Below are 26,788 nucleotides of genomic sequence, written 5' to 3' on the forward strand. Positions count from 1 at the left end.
GTGAGCACTGAACTTTGTCCGGTGGAGTTCCTTTTTGTGTTGCTGTAATTGTGTCATTTCTCGATGAGAAAGATTAGGCAACATTTAGTCACTTCTAGCCATGATGCTCAATTTATTTACGAATGTACCCTAGTTACTAGGGACCGTTTACGTTGGAGAACAAGATCTATTGTATGCCTGTGTATTTGGGGAAGTCAAATCTGAAATAATGATGAAATTGCGTGTATCCAAAGTTAAAACTCGTGATTTGTCGCCCTCTGGTGTGTAAAAGATGCAAAAGCTTACAGCACCTGGTATTCCCAGGCGGTCTCCCATCCAAGTACTGACCAGGCCCGAGCCTGCTTGGCTTCCGAGATCGGACGAGATCGGGCGTATTCAGGCTAGTATGGCCGTAAGCCAGGAAGGCTGTCCCTGACGCTCTACTTAAAGGGAAGGCAATATCCGTTTCTGCTGTTCATACTTACAGTTGAACTGTCTCTCTACTCTAAAGCCCGGGACACACCAGCGCGCCGCAGACAGTCCCTGCTAACACGCCACGTTGTGGCAACATTGTGGCAACGTTGTGCGTTAGCTGGGGTGCCACACCAGACCGGAACTATATATTACAAAACGAACACATTGTCTTGATAAAACAGCTGTAATTGAGTGCCTGACACGCCAGTCAAGCGCAATCTTGAGAAGGTGTGCATTTCAGTAAGGATTTCAATTGACATGCAGTATGAAACTGAAAGGAGGTTGCATCACTATGATGCATAACATTGCATGTATTGTATTTTCAAGTGTGTGCATTCATCCTGTTGTCATTTTGTTTTGAAAGCAGAAGAATCATTCAACAGGTTGCTGAGACAAATGTAAACCAGTAAAACATATGAAGAGAAACAAACCTTGAATATAAGTTCAGTTGTTTAAACATTTGACAAACTATGGTGAGGGGGTTAGAAAACACACAAATCCAGCAGCTCCTGTATTTCAATACACCAGAACCCAATATTATTGGCGAGTCGGGTAGTCCATCATCACAGTTCGAGGGCAGGCATCATTTCAGTAATTTCATCCCGTTGCATTCACATCCGTGCCTTGAATGAGATTGAATGTGATCTTTGCTCTCAAGTATGTTCCCAGGTTTTACACTTTCGTGCTTTGCATGAATGGGAATGGAACCGTGTGTGTTGAATGAGGCTCCTTGTGAGCACTGAACTTTGTCCGGTGGAGTTCCTTTTTGTGTTGCTGTAATTGTGTCATTTCTCGATGAGAAAGATTAGGCAACATTTAGTCACTTCTAGCCATGATGCTCAATTTATTTACGAATGTACCCTAGTTACTAGGGACCGTTTACGTTGGAGAACAAGATCTATTGTATGCCTGTGTATTTGGGGAAGTCAAATCTGAAATAATGATGAAATTGCGTGTATCCAAAGTTAAAACTCGTGATTTGTCGCCCTCTGGTGTGTAAAAGATGCAAAAGCTTACAGCACCTGGTATTCCCAGGCGGTCTCCCATCCAAGTACTGACCAGGCCCGAGCCTGCTTGGCTTCCGAGATCGGACGAGATCGGGCGTATTCAGGCTAGTATGGCCGTAAGCCAGGAAGGCTGTCCCTGACGCTCTACTTAAAGGGAAGGCAATATCCGTTTCTGCTGTTCATACTTACAGTTGAACTGTCTCTCTACTCTAAAGCCCGGGACACACCAGCGCGCCGCAGACAGTCCCTGCTAACACGCCACGTTGTGGCAACATTGTGGCAACGTTGTGCGTTAGCTGGGGTGCCACACCAGACCGGAACTATATATTACAAAACGAACACATTCTCTTGATAAAACAGCTGTAATTGAGTGCCTGACACGCCAGTCAAGCGCAATCTTGAGAAGGTGTGCATTTCAGTAAGGATTTCAATTGACATGCAGTATGAAACTGAAAGGAGGTTGCATCACTATGATGCATAACATTGCATGTATTGTATTTTCAAGTGTGTGCATTCATCCTGTTGTCATTTTGTTTTGAAAGCAGAAGAATCATTCAACAGGTTGCTGAGACAAATGTAAACCAGTAAAACATATGAAGAGAAACAAACCTTGAATATAAGTTCAGTTGTTTAAACATTTGACAAACTATGGTGAGGGGGTTAGAAAACACACAAATCCAGCAGCTCCTGTATTTCAATACACCAGAACCCAATATTATTGGCGAGTCGGGTAGTCCATCATCACAGTTCGAGGGCAGGCATCATTTCAGTAATTTCATCCCGTTGCATTCACATTCGTGCCTTGAATGAGATTGAATGTGATCTTTGCTCTCAAGTATGTTCCCAAGTTTTACACTTTCGTGCTTTGCATGAATGGGAATGGAACCGTGTGTGTTGAATGAGGCTCCTTGTGAGCACTGAACTTTGTCCGGTGGAGTTCCTTTTTGTGTTGCTGTAATTGTGTCATTTCTCGATGAGAAAGATTAGGCAACATTTAGTCACTTCTAGCCATGATGCTCAATTTATTTACGAATGTACCCTAGTTACTAGGGACCGTTTACGTTGGAGAACAAGATCTATTGTATGCCTGTGTATTTGGGGAAGTCAAATCTGAAATAATGATGAAATTGCGTGTATCCAAAGTTAAAACTCGTGATTTGTCGCCCTCTGGTGTGTAAAAGATGCAAAAGCTTACAGCACCTGGTATTCCCAGGTGGTCTCCCATACAAGTACTGACCAGGCCCGAGCCTGCTTAGCTTCCGAGATCAGACGAGATCGGGCGTATTCAGGCTAGTATGGCCGTAAGCCAGGGAGGCTGTCCCTGACGCTCTACTTAAAGGGAAGGCAATATCCGTTTCTGCCGCTCATACTTGCAGTTGAACTGTCTCTCTACTCTAAAGTCCGGGACACACCAGCACGCCGCAGACAGTCCCTGCTAACACGAAACGTTGTGGCAACGTTGTGCGTTAGCTGGGGTGCCACACCAGACCGGAACTATATATTACAAAACGAACACATTGTCTTGATAAAACAGCTGTAATTGAGTGCCTGACACGCCAGTCAAGCGCAATCTTGAGAAGGTGTGCATTTCAGTAAGGATTTCAATTGACATGCAGTATGAAACTGAAAGGAGGTTGCATCACTATGATGCATAACATTGCATGTATTGTATTTTCAAGTGTGTGCATTCATCCTGTTGTCATTTTGTTTTGAAAGCAGAAGAATCATTCAACAGGTTGCTGAGACAAATGTAAACCAGTAAAACATATGAAGAGAAACAAACCTTGAATATAAGTTCAGTTGTTTAAACATTTGACAAACTATGGTGAGGGGGTAAGAAAACACACAAATCCAGCAGCTCCTGTATTTCAATACACCAGAACCCAATATTATTGGCGAGTCGGGTAGTCCATCATCACAGTTCGAGGGCAGGCATCATTTCAGTAATTTCATCCCGTTGCATTCACATCCGTGCCTTGAATGAGATTGAATGTGATCTTTGCTCTCAAGTATGTTCCCAAGTTTTACACTTTCGTGCTTTGCATGAATGGGAATGGAACCGTGTGTGTTGAATGAGGCTCCTTGTGAGCACTGAACTTTGTCCGGTGGAGTTCCTTTTTGTGTTGCTGTAATTGTGTCATTTCTCGATGAGAAAGATTAGGCAACATTTAGTCACTTCTAGCCATGATGCTCAATTTATTTACGAATGTACCCTAGTTACTAGGGACCGTTTACGTTGGAGAACAAGATCTATTGTATGCCTGTGTATTTGGGGAAGTCAAATCTGAAATAATGATGAAATTGCGTGTATCCAAAGTTAAAACTCGTGATTTGTCGCCCTCTGGAGTGTAAAAGATGCAAAAGCTTACAGCACCTGGTATTCCCAGGCGGTCTCCCATCCAAGTACTGACCAGGCACGAGCCTGCTTAGCTTCCGAGATCTGACGAGATCGGGCGTATTCAGGATAGTATGGCCGTAAGCCAGGGAGGCTGTCCCTGACGCTCTACTTAAAGGGAAGGCAATATCCGTTTCTGCCGTTCATACTTACAGTTGAACTGTCTCTCTACTCTAAAGCCCGGGACACACCAGCGCGCCGCAGACAGTCCCTGCTAACACGCCACGTTGTGGCAACATTGTGGCAACGTTGTGCGTTAGCTGGGGTGCCACACCATACCGGAACTATATTTTACAAAACGAACACATTGTCTTGATAATACAGCTGTAATTGAGTGCCTGACACGCCAGTCAAGCGCAATCTTGTGAAGGTGTGCATTTCAGTAAGGATTTCAATTGACATGCAGTATGAAACTGAAAGGAGGTTGCATCACTATGATGCATAACATTGCATGTATTGTATTTTCAAGTGTGTGCATTCATCCTGTTGTCATTTTGTTTTGAAAGCAGAAGAATCATTCAACAGGTTGCTGAGACAAATGTAAACCAGTAAAACATATGAAGAGAAACAAACCTTGAATATAAGTTCAGTTGTATAAACATTTGACAAACTATGGTGAGGGGGTAAGAAAACACACAAATCCAGCAGCTCCTGTATTTCAATACACCAGAACCCAATATTATTGGCGAGTCGGGTAGTCCATCATCACAGTTCGAGGGCAGGCATCATTTCAGTAATTTCATCCCGTTGCATTCACATCCGTGCCTTGAATGAGATTGAATGTGATCTTTGCTCTCAAGTATGTTCCCAAGTTTTACACTTTCGTGCTTTGCATGAATGGGAATGGAACCGTGTGTGTTGAATGAGGCTCCTTGTGAGCACTGAACTTTGTCCGGTGGAGTTCCTTTTTGTGTTGCTGTAATTGTGTCATTTCTCGATGAGAAAGATTAGGCAACATTTAGTCACTTCTAGCCATGATGCTCAATTTATTTACGAATGTACCCTAGTTACTAGGGACCGTTTACGTTGGAGAACAAGATCTATTGTATGCCTGTGTATTTGGGGAAGTCAAATCTGAAATAATGATGAAATTGCGTGTATCCAAAGTTAAAACTCGTGATTTGTCGCCCTCTGGTGTGTAAAAGATGCAAAAGCTTACAGCACCTGGTATTCCCAGGCGGTCTCCCATCCAAGTACTGACCAGGCCCGAGCCTGCTTAGCTTCCGAGATCGGGCGTATTCAGGCTAGTATGGCCGTAAGCCAGGGAGGCTGTCCCTGACGCTCTACTTAAAGGGAAGGCAATATCCGTTTCTGCCGCTCATACTTGCAAATGAACTGTCTCTCTACTCTAAAGTCCGGGACACACCAGCGCGCCGCAGACAGTCCCTGCTAACATGAAACGTTGTGGCAACGTTGTGCGTCAGCTGGGGTGCCAAACCAGACTGGAACTATATTTTACAAAACGAACACATTGTCTTGATAAAACAGCTGTAATTGAGTGCCTGACACGGCAGTCAAGCGCAATCTTGAGAAGGTGTGCATTTCAGTAAGGATTTCAATTGACATGCAGTATGAAACTGAAATGAGGTTGCATCACTATGATGCATAACATTGCATGTATTGTATTTTCAAGTGTGTACATTCATCCTGTTGTCATTTTGTTTTGAAAGCAGAAGAATCATTCAACAGGTTGCTGAGACAAATGTAAACCAGTAAAACATATGAAGAGAAACAAACCTTGAATATAAGTTCAGTTCTTTAAACATTTGACAAACTATGGTGAGGGGGTAAGAAAACACACAAATCCAGCAGCTCCTGTATTTCAATACACCAGAACCCAATATTATTGGCGAGTCGGGTAGTCCATCATCACAGTTCGAGGGCAGGCATCATTTCAGTAATTTCATCCCGTTGCATTCACATCCGTGCCTTGAATGAGATTGAATGTGATCTTTGCTCTCAAGTATTTTCCCAAGTTTTACACTTTCGTGCTTTGCATGAATGGGAATGGAACCGTGTGTGTTGAATGAGGCTCCTTGTGAGCACTGAACTTTGTCCGGTGGAGTTCCTTTTTGTGTTGGTGTAATTGTGTCATTTCTCGATGAGAAAGATTAGGCAACATTTAGTCACTTCTAGCCATGATGCTCAATTTATTTACGAATGTACACTAGTTACTAGGGACCGTTTACGTTGGAGAACAAGATCTATTGTATGCCTGTGTATTTGGGGAAGTCAAATCTGAAATAATGATGAAATTGCGTGTATCCAAAGTTAAAACTCGTGATTTGTCGCCCTTTGGTGTGTAAAAGATGCAAAAGCTTACAGCACCTGGTATTCCCAGGGGGAATCCCATCCAAGTACTGACCAGGCCCGAGCCTGCTTAGCTTCCGAGATCGGACGAGATCGGGCGTATTCAAGCTAGTATGGCCGTAAGCCAGGGAGGCTGTCCCTGACGCTCTACTTAAAGGGAAGGCAATATCCGTTTCTGCCGTTCATACTTACAGTTGAACTGTCTCTCTACTCTAAAGCCCGGGACACACCAGCGCGCCGCAGACAGTCCCTGCTAACACGAAACGTTGTGGCAACGTTGTGCGTTAGCTGGGGTGCCACACCAGACCGGAACTATATATTACAAAACGAACACATTGTCTTGATAATACAGCTGTAATTGAGTGCCTGACACGCCAGTCAAGCGCAATCTTGAGAAGGTGTGCATTTCAGTAAGGATTTCAATTGACATGCAGTATGAAACTGAAAGGAGGTTGCATCACTATGATGCATAACATTGCATGTATTGTATTTTCAAGTGTGTGCATTCATCCTGTTGTCATTTTGTTTTGAAAGCAGAAGAATCATTCTTGCTGAGGTTGCTGAGACAAATGTAAACCAGTAAAACATATGAAGAGAAACAAACCTTGAATATAAGTTCAGTTGTTTAAACATTTGACAAACTATGGTGAGGGGGTAAGAAAACACACAAATCCAGCAGCTCCTGTATTTCAATACACCAGAACCCAATATTATTGGCGAGTCGGGTAGTCCATCATCACAGTTCGAGGGCAGGCATCATTTCAGTAATTTCATCCCGTTGCATTCACATCCGTGCCTTGAATGAGATTGAATGTGATCTTTGCTCTCAAGTATGTTCCCAAGTTTTACACTTTCGTGCTTTGCATGAATGGGAATGGAACCGTGTGTGTTGAATGAGGCTCCTTGTGAGCACTGAACTTTGTCCGGTGGAGTTCCTTTTTGTGTTGCTGTAATTGTGTCATTTCTCGATGAGAAAGATTAGGCAACATTTAGTCACTTCTAGCCATGATGCTCAATTTATTTACGAATGTACCCTAGTTACTAGGGACCGTTTACGTTGGAGAACAAGATCTATTGTATGCCTGTGTATTTGGGGAAGTCAAATGTGAAATAATGATGAAATTGCGTGTATCCAAAGTTAAAACTCGTGATTTGTCGCCCTCTGGTGTGTAAAAGATGCAAAAGCTTACAGCACCTGGTATTCCCAGGCGGTCTCCCATCCAAGTACTGACCAGGCCCGAGCCTGCTTAGCTTCCGAGATCGGACGAGATCGGGCGTATTCAGGCTAGTATGGCCGTAAGCCAGGGAGGCTGTCCCTGACGCTCTACTTAAAGGGAAGGCAATATCCGTTTCTGCCGCTCATACTTGCAGTTGAACTGTCTCTCTACTCTAAAGTCCGGGACACACCAGCGCGCCGCAGACAGTCCCTGCTAACACGAAACGTTGTGGCAACGTTGTGCGTTAGCTGGGGTGCCACACCAGACCGGAACTATATATTACAAAACGAACACATTGTCTTGATAATACAGCTGTAATTGAGTGCCTGACACGCCAGTCAAGCGCAATCTTGAGAAGGTGTGCATTTCAGTAAGGATTTCAATTGACATGCAGTATGAAACTGAAAGGAGGTTGCATCACTATGATGCATAACATTGCATGTATTGTATTTTCAAGTGTGTGCATTCATCCTGTTGTCATTTTGTTTTGAAAGCAGAAGAATCATTCTTGCTGAGGTTGCTGAGACAAATGTAAACCAGTAAAACATATGAAGAGAAACAAACCTTGAATATAAGTTCAGTTGTTTAAACATTTGACAAACTATGGTGAGGGGGTAAGAAAACACACAAATCCAGCAGCTCCTGTATTTCAATACACCAGAACCCAATATTATTGGCGAGTCGGGTAGTCCATCATCACAGTTCGAGGGCAGGCATCATTTCAGTAATTTCATCCCGTTGCATTCACATCCGTGCCTTGAATGAGATTGAATGTGATCTTTGCTCTCAAGTATGTTCCCAAGTTTTACACTTTCGTGCTTTGCATGAATGGGAATGGAACCGTGTGTGTTGAATGAGGCTCCTTGTGAGCACTGAACTTTGTCCGGTGGAGTTCCTTTTTGTGTTGCTGTAATTGTGTCATTTCTCGATGAGAAAGATTAGGCAACATTTAGTCACTTCTAGCCATGATGCTCAATTTATTTACGAATGTACCCTAGTTACTAGGGACCGTTTACGTTGGAGAACAAGATCTATTGTATGCCTGTGTATTTGGGGAAGTCAAATCTGAAATATTGATGAAATTGCGTGTATCCAAAGTTAAAACTCGTGATTTGTCGCCCTCTGGTGTGTAAAAGATGCAAAAGCTTACAGCACCTGGTATTCCAAGGCGGTCTCCCATCCAAGTACTGACCAGGCCCAAGCCTGCTTGACTTCCGAGATCGGACGAGATCGGGCGTATTCAGGCTAGTATGGCCGTAAGCCAGGGAGGCTGTCCCTGACGCTCTACTTAAAGGGAAGGCAATATCCGTTTCTGCCGCTCATACTTGCAGTTGAACTGTCTCTCTACTCTAAAGTCCGGGACACACCAGCGCGCCGCAGGCAGTCCCTGCTAACACGAAACGTTGTGGCAACGTTGTGCGTTAGCTGGGGTGCCACACCAGACCGGAACTATATTTTACAAAACGAACACATTGTCTTGATAAAACAGCTGTAATTGAGTGCCTGACACGGCAGTCAAGCGCAATCTTGAGAAGGTGTGCATTTCAGTAAGGATTTCAATTGACATGCAGTATGAAACTGAAATGAGGTTGCATCACTATGATGCATAACATTGCATGTATTGTATTTTCAAGTGTGTACATTCATCCTGTTGTCATTTTGTTTTGAAAGCAGAAGAATCATTCAACAGGTTGCTGAGACAAATGTAAACCAGTAAAACATATGAAGAGAAACAAACCTTGAATATAAGTTCAGTTGTTTAAACATTTGACAAACTATGGTGAGGGGGTAAGAAAACACACAAATCCAGCAGCTCCTGTATTTCAATACACCAGAACCCAATATTATTGGCGAGTCGGGTAGTCCATCATCACAGTTCGAGGGCAGGCATCATTTCAGTAATTTCATCCCGTTGCATTCACATCCGTGCCTTGAATGAGATTGAATGTGATCTTTGCTCTCAAGTATTTTCCCAAGTTTTACACTTTCGTGCTTTGCATGAATGGGAATGGAACCGTGTGTGTTGAATGAGGCTCCTTGTGAGCACTGAACTTTGTCCGGTGGAGTTCCTTTTTGTGTTGGTGTAATTGTGTCATTTCTCGATGAGAAAGATTAGGCAACATTTAGTCACTTCTAGCCATGATGCTCAATTTATTTACGAATGTACACTAGTTACTAGGGACCGTTTACGTTGGAGAACAAGATCTATTGTATGCCTGTGTATTTGGGGAAGTCAAATCTGAAATAATGATGAAATTGCGTGTATCCAAAGTTAAAACTCGTGATTTGTCGCCCTCTGGTGTGTAAAAGATGCAAAAGCTTACAGCACCTGGTATTCCCAGGCGGTCTCCCATCCAAGTACTGACCAGGCCCGAGCCTGCTTAGCTTCCGAGATCGGACGAGATCGGGCGTATTCAGGCTAGTATGGCCGTAAGCCAGGGAGGCTGTCCCTGACGCTCTACTTAAAGGGAAGGCAATATCCGTTTCTGCCGCTCATACTTGCAGTTGAACTGTCTCTCTACTCTAAAGTCCGGGACACACCAGCGCGCCGCAGACAGTCCCTGCTAACACGAAACGTTGTGGCAACGTTGTGCGTTAGCTGGGGTGCCACACCAGACCGGAACTATATATTACAAAACGAACACATTGTCTTGATAATACAGCTGTAATTGAGTGCCTGACACGCCAGTCAAGCGCAATCTTGAGAAGGTGTGCATTTCAGTAAGGATTTCAATTGACATGCAGTATGAAACTGAAAGGAGGTTGCATCACTATGATGCATAACATTGCATGTATTGTATTTTCAAGTGTGTGCATTCATCCTGTTGTCATTTTGTTTTGAAAGCAGAAGAATCATTCTTGCTGAGGTTGCTGAGACAAATGTAAACCAGTAAAACATATGAAGAGAAACAAACCTTGAATATAAGTTCAGTTGTTTAAACATTTGACAAACTATGGTGAGGGGGTAAGAAAACACACAAATCCAGCAGCTCCTGTATTTCAATACACCAGAACCCAATATTATTGGCGAGTCGGGTAGTCCATCATCACAGTTCGAGGGCAGGCATCATTTCAGTAATTTCATCCCGTTGCATTCACATCCGTGCCTTGAATGAGATTGAATGTGATCTTTGCTCTCAAGTATGTTCCCAAGTTTTACACTTTCGTGCTTTGCATGAATGGGAATGGAACCGTGTGTGTTGAATGAGGCTCCTTGTGAGCACTGAACTTTGTCCGGTGGAGTTCCTTTTTGTGTTGCTGTAATTGTGTCATTTCTCGATGAGAAAAATTAGGCAACATTTAGTCACTTCTAGCCATGATGCTCAATTTATTTACGAATGTACCCTAGTTACTAGGGACCGTTTACGTTGGAGAACAAGATCTATTGTATGCCTGTGTATTTGGGGAAGTAAAATCTGAAATAATGATGAAATTGTGTGTATCCAAAGTTAAAACTCGTGATATGTCGCCCTCTAGTTTATTAAAAGGTGCAAGAGCTTACAGCACCTGGTATTCCCAGGCAGTCTCCCATCCAAGTACTGACCAGGCCCGAGCCTGCTTGGCTTCCGAGATCGGACGAGATCGGGCGTATTCAGGCTAGTATGGCCGTAAGGCAGGAAGGCTGTCCCTGACGCTCTACTTAAAGGGAAGGCAATATCCGTTTCTGCCGTTCATACTTACAGTTGAACTGTCTCTCTACTCTAAAGCCCGGGACACACCAGCGCGCCGCAGACAGTCCCTGCTAACACGCCACGTTGTGGCAACATTGTGGCAACGTTGTGCGTTAGCTGGGGTGCCACACCAGACCGGAACTATATATTACAAAACGAACACATTGTCTTGATAATACAGCTGTAATTGAGTGCCTGACACGCCAGTCAAGCGCAATCTTGAGAAGGTGTGCATTTCAGTAAGGATTTCAATTGACATGCAGTATGAAACTGAAAGGAGGTTGCATCACTATGATGCATAACATTGCATGTATTGTATTTTCAAGTGTGTGCATTCATCCTGTTGTCATTTTGTTTTGAAAGCAGAAGAATCATTCTTGCTGAGGTTGCTGAGACAAATGTAAACCAGTAAAACATATGAAGAGAAACAAACCTTGAATATAAGTTCAGTTGTTTAAACATTTGACAAACTATGGTGAGGGGGTAAGAAAACACACAAATCCAGCAGCTCCTGTATTTCAATACACCAGAACCCAATATTATTGGCGAGTCGGGTAGTCCATCATCACAGTTCGAGGGCAGGCATCATTTCAGTAATTTCATCCCGTTGCATTCACATCCGTGCCTTGAATGAGATTGAATGTGATCTTTGCTCTCAAGTATGTTCCCAAGTTTTACACTTTCGTGCTTTGCATGAATGGGAATGGAACCGTGTGTGTTGAATGAGGCTCCTTGTGAGCACTGAACTTTGTCCGGTGGAGTTCCTTTTTGTGTTGCTGTAATTGTGTCATTTCTCGATGAGAAAGATTAGGCAACATTTAGTCACTTCTAGCCATGATGCTCAATTTATTTACGAATGTACCCTAGTTACTAGGGACCGTTTACGTTGGAGAACAAGATCTATTGTATGCCTGTGTATTTGGGGAAGTCAAATGTGAAATAATGATGAAATTGCGTGTATCCAAAGTTAAAACTCGTGATTTGTCGCCCTCTGGTGTGTAAAAGATGCAAAAGCTTACAGCACCTGGTATTCCCAGGCGGTCTCCCATCCAAGTACTGACCAGGCCCGAGCCTGCTTAGCTTCCGAGATCGGACGAGATCGGGCGTATTCAGGCTAGTATGGCCGTAAGCCAGGGAGGCTGTCCCTGACGCTCTACTTAAAGGGAAGGCAATATCCGTTTCTGCCGCTCATACTTGCAGTTGAACTGTCTCTCTACTCTAAAGTCCGGGACACACCAGCGCGCCGCAGACAGTCCCTGCTAACACGAAACGTTGTGGCAACGTTGTGCGTTAGCTGGGGTGCCACACCAGACCGGAACTATATATTACAAAACGAACACATTGTCTTGATAATACAGCTGTAATTGAGTGCCTGACACGCCAGTCAAGCGCAATCTTGAGAAGGTGTGCATTTCAGTAAGGATTTCAATTGACATGCAGTATGAAACTGAAAGGAGGTTGCATCACTATGATGCATAACATTGCATGTATTGTATTTTCAAGTGTGTGCATTCATCCTGTTGTCATTTTGTTTTGAAAGCAGAAGAATCATTCTTGCTGAGGTTGCTGAGACAAATGTAAACCAGTAAAACATATGAAGAGAAACAAACCTTGAATATAAGTTCAGTTGTTTAAACATTTGACAAACTATGGTGAGGGGGTAAGAAAACACACAAATCCAGCAGCTCCTGTATTTCAATACACCAGAACCCAATATTATTGGCGAGTCGGGTAGTCCATCATCACAGTTCGAGGGCAGGCATCATTTCAGTAATTTCATCCCGTTGCATTCACATCCGTGCCTTGAATGAGATTGAATGTGATCTTTGCTCTCAAGTATGTTCCCAAGTTTTACACTTTCGTGCTTTGCATGAATGGGAATGGAACCGTGTGTGTTGAATGAGGCTCCTTGTGAGCACTGAACTTTGTCCGGTGGAGTTCCTTTTTGTGTTGCTGTAATTGTGTCATTTCTCGATGAGAAAGATTAGGCAACATTTAGTCACTTCTAGCCATGATGCTCAATTTATTTACGAATGTACCCTAGTTACTAGGGACCATTTACGTTGGAGAACAAGATCTATTGTATGCCTGTGTATTTGGGGAAGTAAAATCTGAAATATTGATGAAATTGCGTGTATCCAAAGTTAAAACTCGTGATTTGTCGCCCTCTGGTGTGTAAAAGATGCAAAAGCTTACAGCACCTGGTATTCCAAGGCGGTCTCCCATCCAAGTACTGACCAGGCCCAAGCCTGCTTGACTTCCGAGATCGGACGAGATCGGGCGTATTCAGGCTAGTATGGCCGTAAGCCAGGGAGGCTGTCCCTGACGCTCTACTTAAAGGGAAGGCAATATCCGTTTCTGCCGCTCATACTTGCAGTTGAACTGTCTCTCTACTCTAAAGTCCGGGACACACCAGCGCGCCGCAGGCAGTCCCTGCTAACACGAAACGTTGTGGCAACGTTGTGCGTTAGCTGGGGTGCCACACCAGACCGGAACTATATTTTACAAAACGAACACATTGTCTTGATAATACAGCTGTAATTGAGTGCCTGACACGCCAGTCAAGCGCAATCTTGAGAAGGTGTGCATTTCAGTAAGGATTTCAATTGACATGCAGTATGAAACTGAAAGGAGGTTGCATCACTATGATGCATAACATTGCATGTATTGTATTTTCAAGTGTGTGCATTCATCCTGTTGTCATTTTGTTTTGAAAGCAGAAGAATCATTCAACAGGTTGCTGAGACAAATGTAAACCAGTAAAACATATGAAGAGAAACAAACCTTGAATATAAGTTCAGTTGTTTAAACATTTGACAAACTATGGTGAGGGGGTAAGAAAACACACAAATCCAGCAGCTCCTGTATTTCAATACACCAGAACCCAATATTATTGGCGAGTCGGGTAGTCCATCATCACAGTTCGAGGGCAGGCATCATTTCAGTAATTTCATCCCGGTGCATTCACATCCGTGCCTTGAATGAGATTGAATGTGATCTTTGCTCTCAAGTATGTTCCCAAGTTTTACACTTTCGTGCTTTGCATGAATGGGAATGGAACCGTGTGTGTTGAATGAGGCTCCTTGTGAGCACTGAACTTTGTCCGGTGGAGTTCCTTTTTGTGTTGCTGTAATTGTGTCATTTCTCGATGAGAAAAATTAGGCAACATTTAGTCACTTCTAGCCATGATGCTCAATTTATTTACGAATGTACCCTAGTTACTAGGGACCGTTTACGTTGGAGAACAAGATCTATTGTATGCCTGTGTATTTGGGGAAGTAAAATCTGAAATAATGATGAAATTGTGTGTATCCAAAGTTAAAACTCGTGATTTGTCGCCCTCTGGTGTGTAAAAGATGCAAAAGCTTACAGCACCTGGTATTCCCAGGCGGTCTCCCATCCAAGGACTGACCAGGCCCGAGCCTGCTTAGCTTCCGAGATCGGACGAGATCGGGCTTATTCAGGCTAGTATGGCCGTAAGCCAGGGAGGCTGTCCCTGACGCTCTACTTAAAGGGAAGGCAATATCCGTTTCTGCCGCTCATACTTGCAGTTGAACTGTCTCTCTACTCTAAATTCCGGGACACACCAGCGCGCCGCAGACAGTCCCTGCTAACACGCCACGTTGTGGCAGCGTTGTGCGTTAGCTGGGGTGCCACACCAGACCGGAACTATATTTTACAAAACGAACACATTGTCTTGATAAAACAGCTGTAATTGAGTGCCTGACACGCCAGTCAAGCGCAATCTTGAGAAGGTGTGCATTTCAGTAAGGATTTCAATTGACATGCAGTATGAAACTGAAAGGAGGTTGCATCACTATGATGCATAACATTGCATGTATTGTATTTTCAAGTGTGTGCATTCATCCTGTTGTCATTTTGTTTTGAAAGCAGAAGAATCATTCAACAGGTTGCTGAGACAAATGTAAACCAGTAAAACATATGAAGAGAAACAAACCTTGAATATAAGTTCAGTTGTTTAAACATTTGACAAACTATGGTGAGGGGGTAAGAAAACACACAAATCCAGCAGCTCCTGTATTTCAATACACCAGAACCCAATATTATTGGCGAGTCGGGTAGTCCATCATCACAGTTCGAGGGCAGGCATCATTTCAGTAATTTCATCCCGTTGCATTCACATCCGTGCCTTGAATGAGATTGAATGTGATCTTTGCTCTCAAGTATGTTCCCAAGTTTTACACTTTCGTGCTTTGCATGAATGGGAATGGAACCGTGTGTGTTGAATGAGGCTCCTTGTGAGCACTGAACTTTGTCCGGTGGAGTTCCTTTTTGTGTTGCTGTAATTGTGTAATTTCTCGATGAGAAAGATTAGGCAACATTTAGTCACTTCTAGCCATGATGCTCAATTTATTTACGAATGTACCCTAGTTACTAGGGACCGTTTACGTTGGAGAACAAGATCTATTGTATGCCTGTGTATTTGGGGAAGTCAAATCTGAAATAATGATGAAATTGCGTGTATCCAAAGTTAAAACTCGTGATTTGTCGCCCTCTGGTGTGTAAAAGATGCAAAAGCTTACAGCACCTGGTATTCCCAGGCGGTCTCCCATCCAAGGACTGACCAGGCCCGAGCCTGCTTAGCTTCCGAGATCGGACGAGATCGGGCTTATTCAGGCTAGTATGGCCGTAAGCCAGGGAGGCTGTCCCTGACGCTCTACTTAAAGGGAAGGCAATATCCGTTTCTGCCGCTCATACTTGCAGTTGAACTGTCTCTCTACTCTAAATTCCGGGACACACCAGCGCGCCGCAGACAGTCCCTGCTAACACGCCACGTTGTGGCAACGTTGTGGCAGCGTTGTGCGTTAGCTGGGGTGCCACACCAGACCGGAACTATATTTTACAAAACGAACACATTGTCTTGATAAAACAGCTGTAATTGAGTGCCTGACACGCCAGTCAAGCGCAATCTTGAGAAGGTGTGCATTTCAGTAAGGATTTCAATTGACATGCAGTATGAAACTGAAAGGAGGTTGCATCACTATGATGCATAACATTGCATGTATTGTATTTTCAAGTGTGTGCATTCATCCTGTTGTCATTTTGTTTTGAAAGCAGAAGAATCATTCAACAGGTTGCTGAGACAAATGTAAACCAGTAAAACATATGAAGAGAAACAAACCTTGAATATAAGTTCAGTTGTTTAAACATTTGACAAACTATGGTGAGGGGGTAAGAAAACACACAAATCCAGCAGCTCCTGTATTTCAATACACCAGAACCCAATATTATTGGCGAGTCGGGTAGTCCATCATCACAGTTCGAGGGCAGGCATCATTTCAGTAATTTCATCCCGTTGCATTCACATCCGTGCCTTGAATGAGATTGAATGTGATCTTTGCTCTCAAGTATGTTCCCAAGTTTTACACTTTCGTGCTTTGCATGAATGGGAATGGAACCGTGTGTGTTGAATGAGGCTCCTTGTGAGCACTGAACTTTGTCCGGTGGAGTTCCTTTTTGTGTTGCTGTAATTGTGTAATTTCTCGATGAGAAAGATTAGGCAACATTTAGTCACTTCTAGCCATGATGCTCAATTTATTTACGAATATACCCTAGTTACTAGGGACCGTTTACGTTGGAGAACAAGATCTATTGTATGCCTGTGTATTTGGGGAAGTAAAATCTGAAATAATGATGAAATTGCGTGTATCCAAAGTTAAAACTCGTGATTTGTCGCCCTCTGGTGTGTAAAAGATGCAAAAGCTTACAGCACCTGGTATTCCCAGGCGGTCTCCCATCCAAGTACTGACCAGGCACGAGCCTGCTTAGCTTCCGAGATCTGACGAGATCGGGCGTATTCAGGCTAGTATGGCCGTAAGCCAGGGAGGCTGTCCCTGACGCTCTACTTAAAGGGAAGGCAATATCCGTTTCTGCCGTTCATACTTACAGTTGAACTGTCTCTCTACTCTAAAGCCCGGGACACACCAGCGCGCCGCAGACAGTCCCTGCTAACACGCCACGTTGTGGCAACATTGTGGCAACGTTGTGCGTTAGCTGGGGTGCCACACCAGACCGGAACTATATATTACAAAACGAACACATTGTCTTGATTAAACAGCTGTAATTGAGTGCCTGACACGCCAGTCAAGCGCAATCTTGAGAAGGTGTGCATTTCAGTAAGGATTTCAATTGACATGCAGTATGAAACTGAAAGGAGGTTGCATCACTATGATGCATAACATTGCATGTATTGTATTTTCAAGTGTGTGCATTCATCCTGTTGTCATTTTGTTTTGAAAGCAGAAGAATCATTCAACAGGTTGCTGAGACAAATGTAAACCAGTAAAACATATGAAGAGAAACAAACCTTGAATATAAGTTCAGTTGTTTAAACATTTGACAAACTATGGTGAGGGGGTAAGAAAACACACAAATCCAGCAGCTCCTGTATTTCAATACACCAGAACCCAATATTATTGGCAAGTCGGGTAGTCCATCTTCACAGTTCGAGGGCAGTCATCATTTCAGTAATTTCATCCCGTTGCATTCACATCCGTGCCTTGAATGAGATTGAATGTGATCTTTGCTCTCAAGTAAGTTCCCAAGTTTTACACTTTCGTGCTTTGCATGAATGGGAATGGAACCGTGTGTGTTGAATGAGGCTCCTTGTGAGCACTGAACTTTGTCCGGTGGAGTTCTTTTTTGTGTTGCTGTAATTGTCTCATTTCTTGATGAGAAAGATTAGGCAACATTTAGTCACTTCTAGCCATGATGCTCAATTTATTTACGAATGTACCCTAGTTACTAGGGACCGTTTACGTTGGAGAACAAGATCTATTGTATGCCTGTGTATTTGGGGAAGTCAAATCTGAAATAATGATGAAATTGCGTGTATCCAAAGTTAAAACTCGTGATTTGTCGCCCTCTGGTGTGTAAAAGATGCAAAAGCTTACAGCACCAGGTATTCCCAGGCGGTCTCCCATCCAAGTACTGACCAGGAACGAGCCTGCTTAGCTTCCGAGATCGGACGAGATCGGGCGTATTCAGGCTAGTATGGCCGTAAGCCAGGGAGGCTGTCCCTGATGCTCTACTTAAAGGGAAGGCAATATCCGTTTCTGCCGTTCATACTTACAGTTGAACTGTCTCTCTACTGTAAAGCCCGGGACACACCAGCGCGCCGCAGACAGTCCCTGCTAACACGCCACGTTGTGGCAACATTGTGCGTTAGCTGGGGTGCCACACCAGACCGGAACTATATATTACAAAACGAACACGTTGTCTTGATAAAACAGCTGTAATTGAGTGCCTGACACGCCAGTCAAGCGCAATCTTGAGAAGGTGTGCATTTCAGTAAGGATTTCAATTGACATGCAGTATGAAACTGAAAGGAGGTTGCATCACTATGATGCATAACATTGCATGTATTGTATTTTCAAGTGTGTGCATTCATCCTGTTGTCATTTTGTTTTGAAAGCAGAAGAATCATTCAACAGGTTGCTGAGACAAATGTAAACCAGTAAAACATATGAAGAGAAACAAACCTTGAATATAAGTTCAGTTGTTTAAACATTTGACAAACTATGGTGAGGGGGTAAAAAAACACACAAATCCAGCAGCTCCTGTATTTCAATACACCAGAACCCAATATTATTGGCGAGTCGGGTAGTCCATCATCACAGTTCGAGGGCAGGCATCATTTCAGTAATTTCATCCCGTTGCATTCACATCCGTGCCTTGAATGAGATTGAATGTGATCTTTGCTCTCAAGTATGTTCCCAAGTTTTACACTTTCGTGCATTGCATGAATGGGAATGGAACCGTGTGTGTTGAATGAGGCTCCTTGTGAGCACTGAACTTTGTCCGGTGGAGTTCCTTTTTGTGTTGCTGTAATTGTGTCATTTCTCGATGATAAAGATTAGGCAACATTTAGTCACTTCTAGCCATGATGCTCAATTTATTTACGAATGTACCCTAGTTACTAGGGACCGTTTACGTTGGAGAACAAGATCTATTGTATGCCTGTGTATTTGGGGAAGTAAAATCTGAAATAATGATGAAATTGCGTGTATCCAAAGTTAAAACTCGTGATTTGTCGCCCTCTGGTGTGTAAAAGATGCAAAAGCTTACAGCACCTGGTATTCCCAGGCGGTCTCCCATCCAAGTACTGACCTGGCCCAAGCCTGCTTAGCTTCCGAGATCGGGCGTATTCAGGCTAGTATGGCCGTAAGCCAGGAATGCTGTCCCTGACACTCTACTTAAAGGGAAGGCAATATCCGTTTCTGCCGTTCATACTTACAGTTGAACTGTCTCTCTACTCTAAAGCCCGGGACACACCAGCGCGCCGCAGACAGTCCCTGCTAACACGCCACGTTGTGGCAACATTGTGGCAACGTTGTGCGTTAGCTGGGGTGCCACACCAGACCGGAACTATATATAACAAAACGAACACGTTGTCTTGATAAAACAGCTGTAATTGAGTGCCTGACACGCCAGTCAAGCGCAATCTTGAGAAGGTGTGCATTTCAGTAAGGATTTCAATTGACATGCAGTATGAAACTGAAAGGAGGTTGCATCACTATGATGCATAACGTTGCATGTATTGTATTTTCAAGTGTGTGCATTCATCCTGTTGTCATTTTGTTTTGAAAGCAGAAGAATCATTCAACAGGTTGCTGAGACAAATGTAAACCAGTAAAACATATGAAGAGAAACAAACCTTGAATATAAGTTCAGTTGTTTAAACATTTGACAAACTATGGTGAGGGGGTAAAAAAACACACAAATCCAGCAGCTCCTGTATTTCAATACACCAGAACCCAATATTATTGGCGAGTCGGGTAGTCCATCATCACAGTTCGAGGGCAGGCATCATTTCAGTAATTTCATCCCGTTGCATTCACATCCGTGCCTTGAATGAGATTGAATGTGATCTTTGCTCTCAAGTATGTTCCCAAGTTTTACACTTTCGTGCATTGCATGAATGGGAATGGAACCGTGTGTGTTGAATGAGGCTCCTTGTGAGCACTGAACTTTGTCCGGTGGAGTTCCTTTTTGTGTTGCTGTAATTGTGTCATTTCTCGATGAGAAAGATTAGGCAACATTTAGTCACTTCTAGCCATGATGCTCAATTTATTTACGAATGTACCCTAGTTACTAGGGACCGTTTATGTTGGAGAACAAGATCTATTGTATGCCTGTGTATTTGGGGAAGTCAAATCTGAAATAATGATGAAATTGCGTGTATCCAAAGTTAAAACTCGTGATTTGTCGCCCTCTGGTGTGTAAAAGATGCAAAAGCTTACAGCACCCGGTATTCCCAGGCGGTCTCCCATTCAAGTACTGACCAGGCCCGAGCCTGCTTAGCTTCCGAGATCGGACGAGATCGGGCGTATTCAGGCTAGTATGGCCGTAAGCCAGGGAGGCTGTCCCTGACGCTCTACTTAAAGGGAAGGCAATATCAGTTTCTGCCGTTCATACTTACAGTTGAACTGTCACTCTACTCTAAAGCCCGGGACAAACCAGCGCGCCGCAGACAGTCCCTGCTAACACGAAACGTTGTGGCAACGTTGTGCGTTAGCTGGGGTGCCACACCAGACCGGAACTATGTATTACAAAACGAACACATTGTCTTGATAATACAGCTGTAATTGAGTGCCTGACACGCCAGTCAAGCGCAATCTTGAGAAGGTGTGCATTTCAGTAAGGATTTCAATTGACATGCAGTATGAAACTGAAAGGAGGTTGCATCACTATAATGCATAACATTGCATGTATTGTATTTTCAAGTGTGTGCATTCATCCTGTTGTCATTTTGTTTTGAAAGCAGAAGAATCATTCAACAGGTTGCTGAGACAAATGTAAACCAGTAAAACATATGAAGAGAAACAAACCTTGAATATAAGTTCAGTTGTTTAAACATTTGACAAACTATGGTGAGGGGGTAAGAAAACACACAAATCCAGCAGCTCCTGTATTTCAATACACCAGAACCCAATATTATTGGCGAGTCGGGTAGTCCATCATCACAGTTCGAGGGCAGGCATCATTTCAGTAATTTCATCCCGTTGCATTCACATCCGTGCCTTGAATGAGATTGAATGTGATCTTTGCTCTCAAGTATGTTCCCAAGTTTTACACTTTTGTGCTTTGCATGAATGGGAATGGAACCGTGTGTGTTGAATGAGGCTCCTTGTGAGCACTGAACTTTGTCCGGTGGAGTTCCTTTTTGTGTTGCTGTAATTGTGTCATTTCTCGATGAGAAAGATTAGGCAACATTTAGTCACTTCTAGCCATGATGCTCAATTTATTTACGAATGTACCCTAGTTACTAGGGACCGTTTACGTTGGAGAACAAGATCTATTGTATGCCTGTGTATTTGGGGAAGTCAAATCTGAAATAATGATGAAATTGCGTGTATCCAAAGTTAAAACTCGTGATTTGTCGCCCTCTGGTGTGTAAAAGATGCAAAAGCTTACAGCACCTGGTATTCCCAGGCGGTCTCCCATCCAAGTACTGACCAGGCCCGAGCCTGCTTAGCTTCCGAGATCGGACGAGATCGGGCGTATTCAGGCTAGTATGGCCGTAAGCCAGGGAGGCTGTCCCTGACGCTCTACTTAAAGGGAAGGCAATATCCGTTTCTGCCGTTCATACTTACAGTTGAACTGTCTCTCTACTCTAAAGCCCGGGACACACCAGCGCGCCGCAGACAGTCCCTGCTAACACGCCACGTTGTGGCAGCGTTGTGGCAACGTTGTGCGTTAGCTGGGGTGCCACACCAGACCGGAACTATATATTACAAAACTAACACATTGTCTTGATAAAACAGCTGTAATTGAGTGCCTGACACGCCATTCAAGCGCAATCTTGAGAAGGTGTGCATTTCAGTAAGGATTTCAATTGACATGCAGTATGAAACTGAAAGGAGGTTGCATCACTATGATGCATAACATTGCATGTATTGTATTTTCAAGTGTGTGCATTCATCCTGTTGTCATTTTGTTTTGAAAGCAGAAGAATCATTCAACAGGTTGCTGAGACAAATGTAAACCAGTAAAACATATGAAGAGAAACAAACCTTGAATATAAGTTCAGTTGTTTAAACATTTGACAAACTATGGTGAGGGGGTAAGAAAACACACAAATCCAGCAGCTCCTGTATTTCAATACACCAGAACCCAATATTATTGGCGAGTCGGGTAGTCCATCATCACAGTTCGAGGGCAGGCATCATTTCAGTAATTTCATCCCGTTGCATTCACATCCGTGCCTTGAATGAGATTGAATGTGATCTTTGCTCTCAAGTATGTTCCCAAGTTTTACACTTTCGTGCTTTGCATGAATGGGAATGGAACCGTGTGTGTTGAATGAGGCTCCTTGTGAGCACTGAACTTTGTCCGGTGGAGTTCCTTTTTGTGTTGCTGTAATTGTGTCATTTCTCGATGAGAAAGATTAGGCAACATTTAGTCACTTCTAGCCATGATGCTCAATTTATTTACGAATGTACCCTAGTTACTAGGGACCGTTTACGTTGGAGAACAAGATCTATTGTATGCCTGTGTATTTGGGGAAGTCAAATCTGAAATAATGATGAAATTGCGTGTATCCAAAGTTAAAACTCGTGATTTGTCGCCCTCTGGTGTGTAAGAGATGCAAAAGCTTACAGCACCTGGTATTCCCAGGCGGTCTCCCATCCAAGTACTGACCAGGCCCGCGCCTGCTTGGCTTCCGAGATCGGACGAGATCGGACGAGATCGGGCGTATTCAGGCTAGTATGGCCGTAAGCCAGGGAGGCTGTCCCTGACGCTCTACTTAAAGGGAAGGCAATATCCGTTTCTGCCGTTCATACTTACAGTTGAACTGTCTCTCTACTCTAAAGCCCGGGACACACCAGCGCGCCGCAGACAGTCCCTGCTAACACGCCACGTTGTGGCAACATTGTGGCAACGTTGTGCGTTAGCTGGGGTGCCACACCAGACCGGAACTATGTATTACAAAACGAACACATTGTCTTGATAAAACAGCTGTAATTGAGTGCCTGACACGCCAGTCAAGCGCAATCTTGAGAAGGTGTGCATTTCAGTAAGGATTTCAATTGACATGCAGTATGAAACTGAAAGGAGGTTGCATCACTATGATGCATAACATTGCATTTATTGTATTTTCAAGTGTGTGCATTCATCCTGTTGTCATTTTTTTTTGAAAGCAGAAGAATCATTCAACAGGTTGCTGAGACAAATGTAAACCAGTAAAACATATGAAGAGAAACAAACCTTGAATATAAGTTCAGTTGTTTAAACATTTGACAAACTATGGTGAGGGGGTAAGAAAACACACAAATCCAGCAGCTCCTGTATTTCAATACACCAGAACCCAATATTATTGGCGAGTCGGGTAGTCCATCATCACAGTTCGAGGGCAGGCATCATTTCAGTAATTTCATCCCGTTGCATTCACATCCGTGCCTTGAATGAGATTGAATGTGATCTTTGCTCTCAAGTATGTTCCCAAGTTTTACACTTTCGTGCTTTGCATGAATGGGAATGGAACCGTGTGTGTTGAATGAGGCTCCTTGTGAGCACTGAACTTTGTCCGGTGGAGTTCCTTTTTGTGTTGCTGTAATTGTGTCATTTCTCGATGAGAAAGATTAGGCAACATTTAGTCACTTCTAGCCATGATGCTCAATTTATTTACGAATGTACCCTAGTTACTAGGGACCGTTTACGTTGGAGAACAATATCTATTGTATGCCTGTGTATTTGGGGAAGTCAAATCTGAAATAATGATGAAATTGCGTGTATCCAAAGTTAAAACTCGTGATTTGTCGCCCTCTGGTGTGTAAAAGATGCAAAAGCTTACAGCACCTGGTATTCCCAGGCGGTCTCCCATCCAAGTACTGACCAGGCCCGAGCCTGCTTAGCTTCCGAGATCGGACGAGATCGGGCGTATTCAGGCTAGTATGGCCGTAAGCCAGGGAGGCTGTCCCTGACGCTCTACTTAAAGGGAAGGCAATATCCGTTTCTGCCGTTCATACTTACAGTTGAACTGTCTCTCTACTCTAAAGCCCGGGACACACCAGCGCGCCGCAGACAGTCCCTGCTAACACGCCACGTTGTGGCAACATTGTGGCAACGTTGTGCGTTAGCTGGGGTGCCACACCAGACCGGAACTATGTATTACAAAACGAACACATTGTCTTGATAAAACAGCTGTAATTGAGTGCCTGACACGCCAGTCAAGCGCAATCTTGAGAAGGTGTGCATTTCAGTAAGGATTTCAATTGACATGCAGTATGAAACTGAAAGGAGGTTGCATCACTATGATGCATAACATTGCATGTATTGTATTTTCAAGTGTGTGCATTCATCCTGTTGTCATTTTAATTTGAAAGCAGAAGAATCATTCAACAGGTTGCTGAGACAAATGTAAACCAGTAAAACATATGAAGAGAAACAAACCTTGAATATAAATTCAGTTGTTTAAACATTTGACAAACTATGGTGAGGGGGTAAGAAAACACACACATCCAGCAGCTCCTGTATTTCAATACACCAGAAGCCAATATTATTGGCGAGTCGGGTAGTCCATCATCACAGTTCGAGGGCAGGCATCAATTCAGTTATTTCATCCCGTTGCATTCACATCCGTGCCTTGAATGAGATTGAATGTGATCTTTGCTCTCAAGTATGTTCCCAAGTTTTACACTTTCGTGCTTTGCATGAATGGGAATGGAACCGTGTGTGTTGAATGAGGCTCCTTGTGAGCACTGAACTTTGTCCGGTGGAGTTCCTTTTTGTGTTGCTGTAATTGTGTCATTTCTCGATGAGATAGATTAGGCAACATTTAGTCACTTCTAGCCATGATGCTCAATTTATTTACGAATGTACCCTAGTTTCTAGGGACCGTTTACGTTGGAGAACAAGATCTATTGTATGCCTGTGTATTTGGGGAAGTCAAATCTGAAATAATGATGAAATTGCGTGTATCCAAAGTTAAAACTCGTGATTTGTCGCCCTCTGGTGTGTAAAAGATGCAAAAGCTTACAGCACCTGGTATTCCCAGACGGTCTCCCATCCAAGTACTGACCAGGCCAGAGCCTGCTTAGCTTCCGAGATCGGACGAGATCGGGCGTATTCAGGCTAGTATGGCCGTAAGCCAGGGAGGCTGTCCCTGACGCTCTACTTAAAGGGAAGGCAATATCCGTTTCTGCCGTTCATACTTACAGTTGAACTGTCTCTCTACTCTAAAGCCCGGGACACACCAGCGCGCCGCAGACAGTCCCTGCTAACACGCCACGTTGTGGCAGCGTTGTGGCAACGTTGTGCGTTAGCTGGGGTGCCACACCAGACCGGAACTATATATTACAAAACGAACACATTGTCTTGATAAAACAGCTGTAATTGAGTGCCTGACACGCCAGTCAAGCGCAATCTTGAGAAGGTGTGCATTTCAGTAAGGATTTCAATTGACATGCAGTATGAAACTGAAAGGAGGTTGCATCACTATGATGCATAACATTGCATGTATTGTATTTTCAAGTGTGTGCATTCATCCTGTTGTCATTTTGTTTTGAAAGCAGAAGAATCATTCAACAGGTTGCTGAGACAAATGTAAACCAGTAAAACATATGAAGAGAAACAAACCTTGAATATAAGTTCAGTTGTTTAAACATTTGACAAACTATGGTGAGGGGGTAAGAAAACACACAAATCCAGCAGCTCCTGTATTTCAATACACCAGAACCCAATATTATTGGCGAGTCGGGTAGTCCATCATCACAGTTCGAGGGCAGGCATCATTTCAGTAATTTCATCCCGTTGCATTCACATCCGTGCCTTGAATGAGATTGAATGTGATCTTTGCTCTCAAGTATGTTCCCAAGTTTTACACTTTCGTGCTTTGCATGAATGGGAATGGAACCGTGTGTGTTGAATGAGGCTCCTTGTGAGCACTGAACTTTGTCCGGTGGAGTTCCTTTTTGTGTTGCTGTAATTGTGTCATTTCTCGATGAGAAAGATTAGGCAACATTTAGTCACTTCTAGCCATGATGCTCAATTTATTTACGAATGTACCCTAGTTACTAGGGACCGTTTACGTTGGAGAACAAGATCTATTGTATGCCTGTGTATTTGGGGAAGTCAAATCTGAAATAATGATGAAATTGCGTGTATCCAAAGTTAAAACTCGTGATTTGTCGCCCTCTGGTGTGTAAGAGATGCAAAAGCTTACAGCACCTGGTATTCCCAGGCGGTCTCCCATCCAAGTACTGACCAGGCCCGAGCCTGCTTAGCTTCCGAGATCGGACGAGATCGGGCGTATTCAGGCTAGTATGGCCGTAAGCCAGGGAGGCTGTCCCTGACGCTCTACTTAAAGGGAAGGCAATATCCGTTTCTGCCGTTCATACTTACAGTTGAACTGTCTCTCTACTCTAAAGCCCGGGACACACCAGCGCGCCGCAGACAGTCCCTGCTAACACGCCACGTTGTGGCAACATTGTGGCAACGTTGTGCGTTAGCTGGGGTGCCACACCAGACCGGAACTATGTATTACAAAACGAACACATTGTCTTGATAAAACAGCTGTAATTGAGTGCCTGACACGCCAGTCAAGCGCAATCTTGAGAAGGTGTGCATTTCAGTAAGGATTTCAATTGACATGCAGTATGAAACTGAAAGGAGGTTGCATCACTATGATGCATAACATTGCATGTATTGTATTTTCAAGTGTGTGCATTCATCCTGTTGTCATTTTAATTTGAAAGCAGAAGAATCATTCAA

General features: G+C 43.6%; 20 non-coding genes and 3 pseudogenes across 20 annotated transcripts; all 23 read right to left on the reverse strand.

The window, feature by feature from the left end:
• Positions 1 to 278: 278 nt before the first annotated feature.
• LOC136737193 (5S ribosomal RNA) lies at positions 279 to 397 on the reverse strand. The gene has a single exon (XR_010812160.1). It is a non-coding gene; the product is annotated as a 5S ribosomal RNA (ribosomal RNA).
• Positions 398 to 1,463: 1,066 nt separating this feature from the next.
• LOC136737195 (5S ribosomal RNA) lies at positions 1,464 to 1,582 on the reverse strand. The gene has a single exon (XR_010812162.1). It is a non-coding gene; the product is annotated as a 5S ribosomal RNA (ribosomal RNA).
• A 1,066-nt stretch (positions 1,583 to 2,648) lies between these two features.
• Positions 2,649 to 2,767, reverse strand: LOC136737282 (5S ribosomal RNA). Its single transcript, XR_010812247.1, has one exon. It is a non-coding gene; the product is annotated as a 5S ribosomal RNA (ribosomal RNA).
• Positions 2,768 to 3,822: 1,055 nt separating this feature from the next.
• LOC136736792 (5S ribosomal RNA) lies at positions 3,823 to 3,941 on the reverse strand. Its single transcript, XR_010811845.1, has one exon. It is a non-coding gene; the product is annotated as a 5S ribosomal RNA (ribosomal RNA).
• A 1,066-nt stretch (positions 3,942 to 5,007) lies between these two features.
• LOC136736878 (uncharacterized) lies at positions 5,008 to 5,116 on the reverse strand (annotated as a pseudogene).
• A 1,055-nt stretch (positions 5,117 to 6,171) lies between these two features.
• LOC136736661 (5S ribosomal RNA) lies at positions 6,172 to 6,290 on the reverse strand. The gene has a single exon (XR_010811720.1). It is a non-coding gene; the product is annotated as a 5S ribosomal RNA (ribosomal RNA).
• Positions 6,291 to 7,348: 1,058 nt separating this feature from the next.
• LOC136737042 (5S ribosomal RNA) lies at positions 7,349 to 7,467 on the reverse strand. Its single transcript, XR_010812016.1, has one exon. It is a non-coding gene; the product is annotated as a 5S ribosomal RNA (ribosomal RNA).
• A 1,058-nt stretch (positions 7,468 to 8,525) lies between these two features.
• On the reverse strand, positions 8,526 to 8,644 carry LOC136737241 (5S ribosomal RNA). The gene has a single exon (XR_010812207.1). It is a non-coding gene; the product is annotated as a 5S ribosomal RNA (ribosomal RNA).
• A 1,055-nt stretch (positions 8,645 to 9,699) lies between these two features.
• On the reverse strand, positions 9,700 to 9,818 carry LOC136737044 (5S ribosomal RNA). Its single transcript, XR_010812018.1, has one exon. It is a non-coding gene; the product is annotated as a 5S ribosomal RNA (ribosomal RNA).
• Positions 9,819 to 10,877: 1,059 nt separating this feature from the next.
• Positions 10,878 to 10,996, reverse strand: LOC136736749 (5S ribosomal RNA). The gene has a single exon (XR_010811804.1). It is a non-coding gene; the product is annotated as a 5S ribosomal RNA (ribosomal RNA).
• A 1,069-nt stretch (positions 10,997 to 12,065) lies between these two features.
• On the reverse strand, positions 12,066 to 12,184 carry LOC136737045 (5S ribosomal RNA). The gene has a single exon (XR_010812019.1). It is a non-coding gene; the product is annotated as a 5S ribosomal RNA (ribosomal RNA).
• A 1,058-nt stretch (positions 12,185 to 13,242) lies between these two features.
• Positions 13,243 to 13,361, reverse strand: LOC136737242 (5S ribosomal RNA). Its single transcript, XR_010812208.1, has one exon. It is a non-coding gene; the product is annotated as a 5S ribosomal RNA (ribosomal RNA).
• Positions 13,362 to 14,416: 1,055 nt separating this feature from the next.
• Positions 14,417 to 14,535, reverse strand: LOC136736732 (5S ribosomal RNA). The gene has a single exon (XR_010811788.1). It is a non-coding gene; the product is annotated as a 5S ribosomal RNA (ribosomal RNA).
• Positions 14,536 to 15,590: 1,055 nt separating this feature from the next.
• LOC136736733 (5S ribosomal RNA) lies at positions 15,591 to 15,709 on the reverse strand. Its single transcript, XR_010811789.1, has one exon. It is a non-coding gene; the product is annotated as a 5S ribosomal RNA (ribosomal RNA).
• Positions 15,710 to 16,775: 1,066 nt separating this feature from the next.
• LOC136736652 (5S ribosomal RNA) lies at positions 16,776 to 16,894 on the reverse strand. Its single transcript, XR_010811712.1, has one exon. It is a non-coding gene; the product is annotated as a 5S ribosomal RNA (ribosomal RNA).
• A 1,066-nt stretch (positions 16,895 to 17,960) lies between these two features.
• LOC136736761 (5S ribosomal RNA) lies at positions 17,961 to 18,079 on the reverse strand. The gene has a single exon (XR_010811815.1). It is a non-coding gene; the product is annotated as a 5S ribosomal RNA (ribosomal RNA).
• A 1,055-nt stretch (positions 18,080 to 19,134) lies between these two features.
• LOC136736840 (uncharacterized) lies at positions 19,135 to 19,243 on the reverse strand (annotated as a pseudogene).
• Positions 19,244 to 20,309: 1,066 nt separating this feature from the next.
• On the reverse strand, positions 20,310 to 20,428 carry LOC136737223 (5S ribosomal RNA). The gene has a single exon (XR_010812189.1). It is a non-coding gene; the product is annotated as a 5S ribosomal RNA (ribosomal RNA).
• A 1,055-nt stretch (positions 20,429 to 21,483) lies between these two features.
• Positions 21,484 to 21,602, reverse strand: LOC136737046 (5S ribosomal RNA). The gene has a single exon (XR_010812020.1). It is a non-coding gene; the product is annotated as a 5S ribosomal RNA (ribosomal RNA).
• A 1,066-nt stretch (positions 21,603 to 22,668) lies between these two features.
• LOC136736830 (uncharacterized) lies at positions 22,669 to 22,797 on the reverse strand (annotated as a pseudogene).
• A 1,066-nt stretch (positions 22,798 to 23,863) lies between these two features.
• Positions 23,864 to 23,982, reverse strand: LOC136737047 (5S ribosomal RNA). Its single transcript, XR_010812021.1, has one exon. It is a non-coding gene; the product is annotated as a 5S ribosomal RNA (ribosomal RNA).
• A 1,066-nt stretch (positions 23,983 to 25,048) lies between these two features.
• On the reverse strand, positions 25,049 to 25,167 carry LOC136737288 (5S ribosomal RNA). Its single transcript, XR_010812253.1, has one exon. It is a non-coding gene; the product is annotated as a 5S ribosomal RNA (ribosomal RNA).
• Positions 25,168 to 26,233: 1,066 nt separating this feature from the next.
• Positions 26,234 to 26,352, reverse strand: LOC136737048 (5S ribosomal RNA). Its single transcript, XR_010812022.1, has one exon. It is a non-coding gene; the product is annotated as a 5S ribosomal RNA (ribosomal RNA).
• Between the last annotated feature and the right edge of the window lie 436 nt (positions 26,353 to 26,788).

Source organism: Amia ocellicauda, unplaced genomic scaffold, assembly GCF_036373705.1.
Source record: "Amia ocellicauda isolate fAmiCal2 unplaced genomic scaffold, fAmiCal2.hap1 HAP1_SCAFFOLD_47, whole genome shotgun sequence".
In the NCBI taxonomy this organism is placed as follows: domain Eukaryota; kingdom Metazoa; phylum Chordata; class Actinopteri; order Amiiformes; family Amiidae; genus Amia; species Amia ocellicauda.